Source organism: Mytilus californianus, unplaced genomic scaffold (assembly GCF_021869535.1).
Source record: "Mytilus californianus isolate M0D057914Y unplaced genomic scaffold, xbMytCali1.0.p SCAF_8, whole genome shotgun sequence".
Taxonomy (NCBI): domain Eukaryota; kingdom Metazoa; phylum Mollusca; class Bivalvia; order Mytilida; family Mytilidae; genus Mytilus; species Mytilus californianus.
Window position 1 is genome coordinate 88,470,666 of NW_026262734.1, and position 6,150 is coordinate 88,476,815.

Genomic DNA, 6,150 nt, shown 5'->3' on the forward strand with positions numbered 1-6,150 from the left:
TGAAAAAAGTATCTACAGAAGATTTTTGTATTGTGATGATCAGATCAGTGAATCAAACAGACCAATTTGAATTACATTTCTGAAAAGTTATCTAGCCATAGTACATTCGTTAGTTAATTACAATCATTAATTATCAATTCCCATAAAACTAAAAAATGAAAATATTTTGATCGCCTTTTTTATCATTGATACCAAACAAATCAATGGATGGAACTAAGACACGAGAAGCCACTTTAATTTGTTTAGTCTTTTCTTGCAAATTTGAAATCTGTGTTGTCAATTGAACAGTTTTACCTACCAGGTTAATCGGATCATCGTTCGACATATTAACTGGTTAACCGGAAGTAAAGTTGGTGTGTAACGGTCTTGTGAAATGTCCTCTACAAATGCATGGTATTATAGTCTGATGATTTTCTCATCTAAATCTGCAGGGCATTAACTGCATTGAGGAAAATGATGCAAATGACTCATGTTGGAAATTTAAAAACAAATAATAAGTTGAAACAAAAGCTTGTCTTCATATCAAATTGTTTTCACGGCGAGTGTCTGTTCACCCTCGGACGTCGCCCCTGTTTTTTAGGGATCCATGTTCTCATTTAATTTTAGTTTTCAGTGTTGATTGTTCATTGTTTTTCTTTATGTGTCTTATCTATTCCCGTTTTGTCTTTTGTTCATGTATGACTACATGTACATGTATTGTCTTAGTGTTGAATTTCATTTATAAACTAGTATTTTTGTTTTAAACTTGAGTTTCATTATATATAGGAACCGTGTTAAGGCCCTTAAATAGAAAATAAAGGGATATGGAGTAAATGTGCATGGGACAAAATCGCACACAATACATAGAAAAATCAATGAACTGGGCTTTTTATTCCTGTTGTTCATCGCTAGAGGGTCTTCAACAATGAATGAAACATTCATACCCTACAACAAGGTCAAGACAGCCTCCAGGGTCTACTTTAGCCGTATTTAAAGTATTGTACTGCGAATAAATTTCAAAGTTACAAAAAGATTACACCAAAGTCTTAACACAATACAAGACCAGAACAAACAGATCTTGCATTAATCAGACGGTATACATATCAAAACAAAACAAACATGTAGTAATGAAGTCTAAGAACAGTTTTCTCGAGTCCACCCTTTTATCCAAGTTAGGAACTACATCAATTTGTAATTGAAATGTGTTATGAAAACTGAACTCACATAGTTATATTTATCAATGATAATCAGCACCCCTCTTAACTTAATTAGAAAACAAACATATTGACAGGCATAATACGTTTTTCTGCAAGCCGAAACTCATAAACAAAACAAAAAACAAAAAACAAAAAACAAGACAGCAGCCACGCACCTAACTTTGTGAGTTACGACTTTTGCTTTATCCTACATATTTTTATCGATCTTTTAGTGTCTTACACTGAATCTATATATCTTATTCTGAGACAAGAATATTGTCGAAAAATAATTAGAACGAAACTTGCGATTCAGCTTTTTATCATACTACCGGGATATTAATAAAAAAGCGAAAATTTTGAAAAAAAGAAATGTGTGGACTTTAACGGTCTTTTTTTTTTGTGGACTTTAGCGGAACTGGTTATTGTGGACTTTAACGGTGTTTTTTGTGGACTTTAGTGGAGGTCATTTTGTGGACTTTAGCGGCGTTATGGACTTTAGCGGAAATTTTTGTGGTCTTTAGCGGTGTTGTGGACTTTAAATGAAATTAGGACTTTAACGATGCCACAAAGCTCCTCCCATTCTTCGCTATTCAAACGAGAAGCCACCAACGGCGGGATTGGAGAGTGGAATAACTAAAAAATTATTCAGTTAATGCACTCCTCTAAAAGTAACTGAAGTTAACTCAATAGAAGATCAAAGGAAAAATGACCATTCATGTTACAAAAATAAATAAATAATATACACATGAAAGGACAAAACAATTCTCTATGAAAAAAAATCAATAACTTCATAGGATTCGGATCTATTTATGTCGAAACATGCTTTTCGTAACTGATATGTCTTATACTTCCAGGGATACTGTAATTTAAAATTTGTGAAATAGGTATATAAATGAAAAGAAGTTAATATGGTTGGTATCTTGACCCTTCATATCAGTTAAGATATAATATTTTTTTGTTTAAGTGTTGAAACTAACATAAAAATGGCGGATTTGCACCAATATGGAGAATGAAGAAGAGATGAGAACTAAGCCATGTCTACGACGACATTCAGAAGGATATTAAGATGGACAATGAAATCATTGCTTGGAAGAGATCATAAAGGGTCAAGATACCAACCTCGTAAAAAGCGAAGAAAAATTCGCATATTTTCACTTAAAGTTAATTGAAAATCCATCAATAGTATTTTGTTAAGACATATTTTAATGCTGCAAGCATGTTCGTTTAAGATATAAAAATATTGAGTAAAAATATTAAATAATCACCGTATTTTGATTAAGCCTTCAAGATGTTGTTTCCTCTGTTTGAACATTCAGATGCATGAATAAGGATTAAAATGCTATTTATTTTCTCTTACCATACACTGTAAAATAAGTAACATAAGCAGACGTCAAGGATACTGATATCGTCATAATTACAAATTTGAGCAACCATGATTTCTTCCAAGCAATTATTACATTGTTCATCTTAATATCCTTCTGAATGTCGTCGTAGACATGCTTAATTCTCATCTCTTCTTCTTTCTCCATATTGTTGCAAATCCGCCACTTTTATGTTTAAACAATACGATATTATATCTTAACTGATATGAAGGGTCAAGTTATCAACCTCCTATTTATAAATAGTAACCGTCAGGAAGTACATGTATAACATGAGGGTCTGGATGGGGTTTACAGAATAGAGAATAATGGCATAAAATAATAACGAATAGAGAAAATAATAAAAAGAGAGAAAAATGAGCAAAAATTAAAAAACAAAAGAGAATAATGGAGTGCAAAAGTATAAAGAATAAATGTTACAGTGAAAAATAAACGAATAAGTAATACAATACTGATAACAGAAATGAAAGATGTACAGAATAAAGAAATAATTTATTTACCGAACATTTTAGTAATCATTATTTGCATGCACATTTAAGAGAATAAGCATTTTTTAAAGATAAAGGGAAATGTTCTTAAAATGTAAAGAATATAGAAATTAAGAACCCCCAATCCATACCCTAGCCTTTAAACACGTATTTATAGTTACACTCAGGAAGTTTTGCATGTATAAACCTATAAACACTTGACCATGATTAGTTTTGTTTGGAGTAATGATGTTTAAATCGCACACTCCTCACGATAACTTGAAAGTTTTTATTACTATTCATGATTATTATTATAATATGATTGTGCGTCCGATCAGAATGGGTACGTTAAATCCAATGCCTCGTGTAGAGAGTGCCACGCTCTCTGTGAGTTAAGAACCCTTATACCAACTCCTAAATGGGTCCATAGGTGACATGTTGCTAGGCAAAAATGTTTGTCCCTGTCCAATATACCCTCATTTTCCAGTGGCTGTCCAAATTTCATCGACCTACCTCTCGGACGAACTCTATTACAAGACTTACCTATGGTATTTATTGTTAATTTGTTTTCGTCTTGAATATGAATGAAATATTTGCCACTGCACGTTAAACGCACAGCAATCATCAACATTACGATTGTATATATTCATACGATGTCTAACAATATATATGACAGTAGCAGAATAAAAAAATTTCAACATTGTTTCCATTAGAATGCCTTTAATGATCATCATTGTAGTATATTCACCTGAACATGCATGAAATATTTGCCACTGGACGTTAAGCAATCAACAATCAGTCAATCACTGTAGTATATATGTAACACACAAGCGAGTGTAATTGCTCGTTTACATAATAATTGAGCTGCGTCGGATAGAAATCGACCTTATGCAAATGAATATCTATACATCTGTTAACCTATATCGGGTTGAAAAAATTTCTACGGAAAGCCTGAAACTGTTCGGAAATTTGTTTTTTTGAAGAAACCTGAATAACAGACCAAGATTCATCTTTTATTTCGTATTTGAATTTTCAAAAATCAACCAAAGTCTTACATGTATGTATATACACGTGTACTTGCATAAGGATGATTTCTATCCGACACAGATCATTTATTTTTGACTCGTTTCGGATGCATAATTGAAATCGTTTTGTAGTATGAAAATAGGGAGATGTGATATGATTGCCAATGAGACAACTATCCACCAAAGTTCAAATGAAGTGGATGTAAACAATTATATACAACCGTACGGCCTTCAACAACGCAAAAAAACCCATACCGTATAGTCGGCTATAAAAGACCCTGACATGAAAAATATGACGCAATTCAATTGAGAAAACTAAAGGCCTAATTCATAATAAAGCAATTTACGAAAAAACAAAAAAAAGATATAACAGACATGGACCAACGACAACCACTGAATTGCAGGCTCCTGACTTGGGACATGCACATAAAGAATGTGGCGGGGTTAAACATGTTTGAAGGCGTCAACCCTAACCTTACTTTGGAATCTGATGTAACAGTACTATAAACATCAGTTGAAGAGTATGTCCATACTGCTGCTGTGGCAATATAGAGGTAACTAGAGGTGATGATACTTATCTATGTTACGGATCAAGTGTATATTGTTGGATATCATAAGAGCTCCCCATCCTTCAATCTTTCCAATCTTCTAAAATAGCATACTTTCACTACTAGTATTTTAAAATTATTGGTTGATATAATATAGTTATTTGATAAATGTTTCTTCTTTTGCATTCTCAATCGGAATATTATAAAAACAAAACTGAGTTTTATATCCTTCAGTCACTCACTTTATAACAGAATATATATCTTAATATGTACTATTCTATAATCTTTATGTAGATAACATAAAATTCAAGTTTTTAATCACCAAGTAATTTTGCAAGACAAATAAGAACTGAACATGATTTCATGTGGTCTAACGATTTAAGGCGGACTGTACGTAATTAACTACTTTACAGAATTTCATTTTTTAAATTTAACATATGTATTCTTCTAGTAACCACCAAAAACCAACATTAGACGTAAAAACAAAGATAGAAAACGACGATCAACAAATAGGCCTGACTTTGTATGAAAGGAGGGACAGGTCAAAGAGAGACAGAGAGAAAGGGGAGGAAAAGTGAGAGAAAGGAGAAAATGGAAGGATGAAAGGTAATCAAGGAATCTAATATGACAAAATGCAAAAGAGTTCAAACGAGAAAACCAACGGCCTGATTTATATACAAAACAACAAACGAATACTTGATCAACTATGATATACAGCAACAAACGACAAATACTGTATTACAGGCTCCTGACATACAGAATGTGACAGGTTTAACATATAGTTAGGCGTCCATCCCTGCCCTAACCTGGGACAGTGGTGTAACAGCACAACATAAGAATAAAACAATATAATCAGTAAAATAGGGCTCATCAGATCGATACAAAGGACATTACACAACGATCAAAAATACTAAAGACACACAGTTCCGATTTAAGAGAAGACCAGAAAGTTAGTTCAAAGCCATGAACAACTAACGACGAAGACAAACAATCAATTAGTTTACATCAAATGGATTTAGCGTAATGATGGGATAATCAGTCTAGGAAAACATCACCTTGTGTAATGCTAAAATACATGTATCGACACGATGTAGAATCGTAAGCGTTTCTAAATGTTTAACAATTTTCTTACAAAATATCGATAACTTAAACAATGATAGTACGAATAAAAATAATATTCAAAGATCGTATAGCAGCGTTAAATTGATAACCTTTTAGAATAGGTTTATTCAACTGACGGGTAAGCTGATAAGGATCACATCTAAATAGCAATTGGCTCTAAAAAAAATAACACCGTAAAAATTAGATGATGTTGATGATGATGATGATGGATGGCTGCTAAACGTCCAGCAGCAAGTTAAAAGGTCTGGATGGTCCTTCAATTCTGTATTATCAAATGTTTTGAGCTGTTTGTCTCTTTTCTTTATAACTTTTGCCAATTATCCTCTTTATTCTGTATATTTTGGCACCCAATTATTCTCTCTTTAGTTTTTTTCTGCCCTTTATTCTGCATTTCATGCCTATTATTTTTAATTCTGTAAACCCTATCTAGACCC